Genomic DNA, 9518 nt, shown 5'->3' with positions numbered 1-9518 from the left:
AAACAATGTTAACCAATATATATTGTATTAAACAGCAAAACAATGTTCACCAATATTTATTTATTAAACAGCAAAACAATGTTACACCAATATTTATTTTATTAAACAGTAAAACAATGTTCACCAATATTCATTTTATTAAACAAAAAACCATGTTAACCAATTTATTTTATTAAACAGTAAACAATGTTCACTATTATTCATTTTATTAAACAGTAAATCAATGTTCACCAATATTCATTTTATTAAACAGCAAACCATGTTCACCAATACTTATTTTATTAAACAGAAAGCAATGTTCACCAATATTTTGTAAAACACTGTTCACCCAAATTCATTTTATTAAACCGTAAAACAATGTTACACCAAAATTTATTTTATTAAACAGCAAACAAGGTTCACCAATATTCGTATTATTTAACAGTAAAACAATGTTCACCAATAATCATTTTATTAAACAGTAAACCTTGTTCACCAATATTCATTTTATTAAACAGCAAACAATGTTCACCAATATTCATTTTATTAAACAGCAAACAATGTTGACCAATATTCATTTTAATTAACAGTAAAACAATGTTCACCAATTTTTATTTTATTCAACAGTAAAACAATGTTCACCAATATTTATTTTATTAAACAGTAAAACAATGTTCACCAATATTCATTTTATTAAACAGTAAAACAATGTTCACCAATATTTATTTTATTAAACAGCAAACCATGCAAACCATGTTTACCAATATTCATTTTATTAAACAGTAAAACAATGTTCACCAATTTTTATTTTATTAAACAGAAAACAATGTTCACCAATTTTTATTTATTTAAACAGAAAGCAATGTTCACCAATATTTTGTTTATTAAACAGTAAAACAATGTTCACTGATATTCATTTTATTAAACAGTAAAACAATGTTACACCAAAATATATTTTATTAAACAATAAAACAATGTTCACCAATATTCATTTTACTAAACAGTAAACCAATGTTACACCAATATTTGTTTTATTAAACAGTAAAACAATGTTAACCAATATTCATTTTATTAAACAGTAAAACAATGTTCCACCAATATTTATTTTATTTAACAGCAAACAATGTTCACCAATATTCATTTTATTAAACAGCAAACCATGTTCACCAATATTCATTTTATTAAACAGCAAACCATGTTCACCAGTATTTATTTCATTAAACAGTAAACAATGTGCACCAAAATTCATCTTATTAAACAGTAAACCATGTTCACCAATATTCATTTTATTAAACAGCAAACCATGTTCACCAATATTCATATTATTAAAAAGCAAACCACGTTCACCAATATTCATGACATTAAACAGCAAACCATGTTCACCAATATATTCATATTATTAAACAGCATACCATGTTCACCAATATTCATNATTAAACAGTAAACCATATTCAGCAATATTTATTTTATTAAACAGCAAACCATGTTCACCAATATTCATTTCCTCAAAAACTGTAATATTTTATAGATTTGAAATAAATTCATTTATTAAGACTATGAATAGAGGAGCCACCAACCATCAATCCGTGATTTTGTGTCTAAATTTGAATTGACTTAAACCCTCATTCCCCCCCTTCCCGGTCAATCAACATATTCAGTCTGACAGATTAAAGTTTAACTTTTTAGTTAAATTGTATTGATAGTCTCCTGTCTCATCTCTTAAACCTTCCCTTACCCCCTCCCAGTCACCAGTCCTCAATCTAAAATGTCCTGAAGCCGACCTAGTAAAAGTACACCCTCCTGTTCATGTATTGTGTTAAAAAGATTGTTTTCTCTTTTAGAAATTGTATACACATACTGACAGTTCTACACCCGGCTCTCTCCTTGTGAATACAATGTATTCTGGAGGAATACAGTGTATTTTAGATAAATATAGTGTATTCTAGATGAATATAGTAGTATATATTAAATGAATTCAGTGTATTCCAGATTAATACACTTAATTATAGATGAGTACATTCTACATATGTAATGTACAGTGTACTCAAGGTAAATACAATGTATTCAAGATGAATACTATCTACATATATACAGTGTATTCAAGGTAAATACAGTGTATTCTAGGTGAAAACAGTGCATTATAGATGAATATGCAGTATATTCTAGGTGAATACAGTGTATTCTAGATGAATACTGTGTATTTTAGATGAATGCAGTGTATTCTAGATGAATACAGTGTATTCTAGGTGAATACAGTGTACTCTAGATGAATACACTGTAATATAGATGCATACAGTGTATTCTAGATGAATACACTATAATTAAGAAACATAAAGTGTATTCTATATCAATCAATACAGCCTATTCTAGGTAAATAATACAAAGTAATCTAAATAGATGCGGTGTATTCTAGGTAAATATATTGTAATCTAGATGAATACATTGTATTCTAGATGTAGACAGTGTATTCTAGATGAATGTGCTCTATTCTAGGTGAATACAGTCTATTAGAGATGAATACAGTGTTTCTAGATAAATACAATGTATTATAGATAAACAGAAAGTATTTAATATGAAAACAGTGTATTCTAGGTGAATACAGTTTCTTATAGATAAATACAGTGTATTCAAGGTTATTACAGTGTATTCTAAGTAAATGCCATGTATTACAGATGAATAGAGTGGATTCTAGACAAGTACAGTGTATTCTAAGTAAAAACAGTGTATTCTAAGTAAATACAGTGTATTAAAGATGAAAACACAGTAACCTAGATAAATATAGTGTACTCCATATGAAAACACCCTATTCAATGTGAATACAGTGTATTCTACTTACATTTTTTTGTATTTTAGGTAAATTTACTGTAATCCAAATAAATACAATGTAATCGAGGTGAATGTGCTGTATGTGAATACAGTGCATACTTAGAACAAAGTCTATAAGAATACAGTGCATTCTAGATAAATACAGTGTATTCTATATTAATACAATGTATTCTAGGTAGATACAGCGTATTCTAGGTAAATAAAGTGTATTTTGGGAAAAAAGAGTGTATTATAGATTAATACAGTATAATCTGGATAAATATAGTATATACATTGTATTCTAGGTAAATACAATGTATTCTAGGTAAATACAGTGTATTCTAGGTAAATACAATGCATTCTAGATGAATGCAGCGTATTCTAGGTAAATAAAGTGTATTTTAGGTAAACAGAGTGTATTATAGATTATTATAGTGTAATCTAGATAATTATAGTATATTCTAAGTATATACATTGTATTCTAGGTAAATACAATGTATTTTAGGTAAATACTATGTATTCTAGGTAAATACTATGCATTCTAGGTAAATACATTGTATTCTAGGTAAACTCGCTGCATTCAAAATGAATACAGTGCTTTCTAGGTGAATTTTAGGTGAATACAGTGTATTCTAGATGAATACAGTGCATTCTAGATGAATACAGTGCATCCTAGATGAATACAGTGTATTCTAGATAAATACAATGTATTCAAGATGAATATTGTGTATTCAATGTATTCAAGATGAATTCGCAGTATTCAAGATGAATACAGAGTATTCAAGATGAATACAGAGTATTCAAGATGAATACAGAGTATTCAAGATTAATACAGTATATTCTAGGTTAATACAGTGTTTTCTGGGTGAATACGGTGTATTCTAGATGAGTACAGTTTATTTTAGGTGAATACATTATATTCTATATGAATATAGTGTATTCTAAATTAATACAATATATTTTAGGTGAACACAGTGTATTCAAGGTAAATACAGTGTATCATAGATGGATACAGTTCATTTTAAGANATAAAATAAAATAAAATAAAATAAAATAAAATAATTTATTCTACAGTAATAACAGAGATGTTAATATAAAATAAGTGCAATGTATATATTGTGGAAGACGATATTCCCACAGCTCTGGCCTCAGATATTTTCCAAATCAAACCAGAAGAATCAGTGCGTTCTCAACTCATGGGATATTAGATTGATCTCGAACCCTGTTCTGCTTAGATAAAATTGCAACAAATTCAAGAAAAAATACAAAGACGATTACCAATGTGCAGCGCAGTTGACCGCGCAACATTCACAATGCATTAAACTTTTTCTGCTCCACTAGTCCATGTACTATAAAATCCATCATTACCTTATAATAAAGTTAGTTGGAATAATACTCCGCTTGATTACGATGTGAAAGTAATTGTTCCTCATTTAGTGAGCATGAGCGGACATGAGTCACATCTTGAAAAAATAGATCTAGGCTATGAATTGTATCGCCAGGACGTTGGGTAAACTAAGCAGATACTCAATAGGAATAGCCGGTGCAAGGTTGACGCGGCCAGACTTTAGGTTGAATTTACTAAAGGCCAAAGGTTAGAGGTGCGTGAGCTCAGTTAGCTTTACAGTACACTTACAACTGTACTAATAATGATATACTACAGGTTAGGCCAACAAATACATAGCAATCAAATATGTAGTACGCTCTCGGTATGGTTCATTGCCTATACAATTAGTAAAGGATTAGCGTACATCATCACTCTATACACTATAACCTCTTTGTGCGTGAGGGATACCCACAAAGAATGAGACTTCAGAGACGGATATATTTAAGGAATTCTCATAATCTGAAAACTAAGTCCTTTCTTTGCCAACTTCTTTAATAGAAAATTCCCAGACCATTCCAAGCTAACATTCTTTTAATATATTTTTTTTACCTCTCCTAATTCTTCTTTTTCTGCTTTTAACCTTCTAACTTCCTCATCTAGCTGAGCTATTCTTTCAAGTTTACGCATTCTGAATAAAGAGACAATATTTCTATTATGAAAATATTTAGAATTATGTTTTGCTCGTACATAAACAAACGTAAGTCATGGGAAGCAAGCTATTTGAAATGTACCTGCACACCTTTTAAATTTTATCCCAACTTTGACCAAATAATAAAAAAAATAATTGACAGTTTAAAAGTTAAAATTACAATTGTATATAATTTTAAAAATGAATTAAGATGAATTTTTGTTGGTCCACCTGCATTTTGAAGCAGCAATTCGGTTCCGCTCCCTCTTCCTTTCTACGATCAAGAACGTTTTTTTTTGCTGTAGAAATCCACAATTTTATGAAAGGGTTACTCTTAAGCACTTTTAGGACGACATTAACATATCCAAAGTATGTAAATCCAAAATTTTCGTTGTAATTAAAAACGCGTAGAAGTCTTCATCCAGGGGCTGTTAAGGTAAAATGTTGGGAAAAATAAAGACGTCCTTTATGTTCAAAATGACGTTAAAGGCCCAATTCTGGGAGTCAAAACTCGAGTTTAAATTAACTTTAAAGGCCCAATTCTGGGAGTCAAAACTCGAGTTTAAATTGACTTTAAAGGTCCAATTCTGGGAGTCAAAACTCAAGTTTAAATTGACTTTAAAGGCCCATTTCTGGGAGTCAAAACTCGAGTTTAAATTGACGTTAAAGGGAGGCTTAATGCGATAAAAAAGCGCTTTTGATCGCTACTAATCTTACTTCTATCTGTTGTGTCTATAAGGAGAAAATTGTTAAAAACGTCTCATACCGAATAACTTAGCGGCCATACAAATTCAGAAAATTGCAACATAGGACTTAGACCGTAAAAAATCAATTTAATTTTAAACAAATCATTTAGATATTAAAACCTACAGTCATCGATTATCTTTAGCCACATTTGTATATAGTTTATATTTTATAATATTTTATTTTTGAAGAAAACGTTTTCCACGGATTTCAAAAATTGTGAGTGTTGTGCGGCATTCTGAGATAGTTGCGCAAGCGACAAGAGAAACAAACAAATTAATCAAAAAATATAAACTAAATATACTAAATATAAACTATATAAAAATGTGGTGAAAGATAATCGATGACTATAGGTTGTAATATAAATGATTTGTTTGAAATTAAATTGATTTTTTACGGTCTAAGTCATATGCGATTTTCTCATTTTGTATGGCCACTAAGTTATTCGGTATGAGACGTCTTTAACAATTTTCTCCTTATAGACGCAACCTATAGAAGTAAGATTAGTAGCGATCAAAAGCGCTTTTTTATCGCACTAAGCCTATACCCCCTTTCATTTTTTGCGAACACTCCATTTAAAGGCCCATTTCTGGGAGTCAAAATTCGAGTTTAAATTGACTTTAAAGGCCCAGTTCTGGGAGTCAAAACTCGAGTTTAACTCTACTATTGTTTGCTGGGTAAAAAATTTAATAATTATAATGCTTTTGTTTAAGAGATTGAATTTTATTCTTTTTGTTCCTAATTTATATTTTTCAACATCAGTGTAACCTGAAATTAATAAAGATTAAAATATAGTTGATAAAATGTTGGTTGAGTTTAAAGCAAGGGTTAATGTTGATTACTCTTTCTGCGAAATGTAGTCTCCTTAGCATAGATAGATAAAATCCGCATATGAAGTTACTCTCGCCTCTTTAATCAGTGACGTCATATGAGGAATTTATCTATCTATACTTAAAGACGACATTTACCGTACAATCTTGCTTTAAAGGGATTCTAAACGTAATATAAACCATGACTCTTTACTTGATTCACAAAAGTACTCATTAGACCTTAAATTGATCAAGGATTATTTCTCTAAATATTAAACATAATATGTAAATATTAAACATAATATGTAAATATTAAACATAATATGTAAATCGGACATTCTCCTCTTTGATTGCTTGGAGGATCACTTGAAATTACGCTTACAGTTCCTTTAGAGCGAGTGATAAACTGGTTTCTAAAGATTGATATCGTTTCAGGACGAAAGAAATGTTTAGTGAAAAACTGTACTGTTACGTTCAGAATTTTGTTCTACAGATCATGTCAGATCATGTCAGCAGCTCTTTTAAATCTATATATAAATTTGGCTTGTCTGTTTGTCTGTCTGTCTGTTTGTATCCAATAAACGTCAAAACGGCTGAACATATCGGGCCCAAATTTTTTGTGGCACCGATCCGCGTTATCCCAGGGAAGGTTTATGAATGATAAAAATGTGTTTTAAAGGTTTTTAGTTTTGTAAACAAATCTAAATTCTTGAAAATCCGCGTTTTTTTTAAAAAATCCGCAAAGTTTTTTTTCTTCTTTGTTTTTAAATGTAAACAAAAAGAACATGTTCACAATTTAAATAGAAGATGGGCGCGAAGCGCCCCAAAAGCCTAGTAAGAAGGGCGCGAAGCGCCTTGAATTTCTAGTATTTTGAATTCGGTTAAGAAAGGTTCTACCATTAAGTTCCATTAAGGGATCGTCATATTTTGATAAATTTAGGTCGTCTTCACAGTATCATCCTTTGTGGGTAACCCTGTGTTTATACAGTCCCTTTAAATAATGGATCTACCCATCAGATTGTGAGGAAGAAGGTCGATGTAGTCCCCAGGTTCTTGTATACAGCTCATTTCACGGGGCTCACTTTTTACATCGTCTACTCATTCATTTATTTATAAATTCATTTATTTATTCATCCTTTTAATTTTATTTAATTTTATTTTATTTATTTCATTTTCATTTATTTTATTTATTTATTGATTTATTTATTTATTTACTCAATTCACGGGGCTTTCTCTTCACATAATCTTATTCATTTATTTATTCATTGATTCATCCTTTCATTCATTCTTTTATTAATTTATTTAATTATTAATTTATTTATCTATTCATTTATTCATTTATTCATCCTTTCATTTATTCATTCGTTCACCTATTCATTTATTTATTTTACTGGGCTGACTCTTCTCACCATCTTATATATTCATTTATTTTTAAGTCATTGTTAAGCCAATTAATTTACAATTTGATTTTTATATTAAATATATGTATTTATTTTTATTAGAACCTGGACTGTTTGCATATCCATAGGCTTCAGGTAGCTGGGTATATTCAACAGTTTCTGGTATATAATCCTAAACAGTTTCTGGTGAATAATTCTAAACAGTTTCTGGTATATAATCCAAAACAGTTTCTTGTATATAATCCTAAACAGTTTCTGGTATGTAATCCTAAACAGTTTCTGGTATATAATCCTTAACAGTTTCCATTATATAATCCTAGACAGTTTCTGGTGTATAATCCTAAACTGTTTCTTGTATGTAATTCTGAACAGGTTCTGTCCTAAACAGTTTCCGGTTTATAATCCTAGACAGTTTCTGGTGTATAATCCTGAGCAGTTTCTGATATACAATCCTAAACAGTTTCTGGTATATAATCCTAAACAGTTTCTTGTATGTAATTCTGAACAGTTTCTGGTATGTAATCCTAAACAGTTTCTTGTATGTAATTTTGAACAGTTTCTGGTATGTAATCCTAAACAGTTTCTTGTATGTAATTTTGAACAGTTGCTGGTATGTAATCCCAAACAGTTTCCGGTATATAATCCTAGACAGTTTCTGGTGTATAATCCTAAGCAGTTTCTGATATATAATCCTAAACAGTTTCTGGTATGTAATCCTAAACGGTTTCCGGTATATAATTCTAGACATTTTCTGGTGTATAAACTAAGCAGTTTCTGATATATAATCCTAAACAGTTTCTTGTTTGTAATTCTGAACAGTTTCTGGTATGTAATCCTAAACAGTTTCCGGTATATAATCCTAGACAGTTTCTGGTGTATAATCCTAAGCAGTTTCTGATATATAATCCTAAACAGTTTCTGGTATATAATCCAAAAACAGTTTCTGGTATATAATCCTAAACAGTTTCTTGTATGTAATTCTGAACAGTTTCTGGTATATAATCCTAAACAGTTTCTGGTATGTAACCCTAAACAGTTTCGTTTTTAACCGTTAAGTTTTTTTCAAAAAAAACTAATCCGTTTCTTTCACGATTTAAAAAATAACAGGTTTTGCCTTTCGTTATCGGACTCTTCTGTTAATTTTTGAAAACCTCCGTTTCGTTAACGGAACTTTGCCAAGTCCTAGTTCTAAACAGTTTCTAGTTTACATACAACGTTAAACCTTTAAACCTTTGACTGTTTACCAAGGACAAAGATGTCCTTGTGTATATATCTTAATATTGCTTGAATTCCCTTAAATCTGAAGTGTACGCTTGCGTACAGTTTGAACTCAACTCAGCTGATGTTACTTGTGCCCCGTAAAAACACAAATATATTTTACGTGGAAAAGTTTAAATGGTACCGTTGTGAATCGGGGATGCCCATATTCAAATGAAAGGTCACTTAAAATTATGCTTACAGTCCCTTTCAATAATACGGTATTGAAATGCTTAAAAAAATCTGCAACTTTCTAATAGAGCTTTTTATTGTAATTATTTTTTCAATAAAAAAATGGCGATTTCAAAAAAATATTTTCTGATTGCGAATTTTACCTTGTAATAATTGTTTTGAGCGGAAGTTGCATAAGGTTGTTGTGGCGGAGGATTGTAGTGATAAGAACAACTTGCAACCGTTCTAAACAAATATTTATGAAATTGCGAGAATTCAGGGTGCTCGGTGCCCCCCTTTAGGAAAATTAACTTTTTATCAAATACTGAAAAAAAGCT

At 29.9% G+C, this 9518-nt stretch overlaps 2 long non-coding RNA genes across 2 annotated transcripts; both read right to left on the bottom strand.

The window, feature by feature from the left end:
* Positions 1-4741: 4741 nt before the first annotated feature.
* On the bottom strand, positions 4742-5076 carry LOC111717483 (uncharacterized). The gene is made up of 2 exons (XR_002768791.1): positions 5031-5076; positions 4742-4799 (listed from the first exon to the last, which is right to left on the bottom strand). It is a non-coding gene; the product is annotated as an uncharacterized LOC111717483 (long non-coding RNA).
* A 1202-nt stretch (positions 5077-6278) lies between these two features.
* LOC111717482 (uncharacterized) lies at positions 6279-9422 on the bottom strand. The gene is made up of 4 exons (XR_002768790.1): positions 9345-9422; positions 7858-7924; positions 7363-7446; positions 6279-6311 (listed from the first exon to the last, which is right to left on the bottom strand). It is a non-coding gene; the product is annotated as an uncharacterized LOC111717482 (long non-coding RNA).
* Between the last annotated feature and the right edge of the window lie 96 nt (positions 9423-9518).

Source organism: Eurytemora carolleeae, unplaced genomic scaffold, assembly GCF_000591075.1.
Source record: "Eurytemora carolleeae unplaced genomic scaffold, Eaff_2.0 scaffold2647, whole genome shotgun sequence".
Taxonomy (NCBI): domain Eukaryota; kingdom Metazoa; phylum Arthropoda; class Copepoda; order Calanoida; family Temoridae; genus Eurytemora; species Eurytemora carolleeae.
Note: the sequence above shows the minus strand (reverse complement) of the source record. Positions and strands in the feature narration are given on the sequence as shown.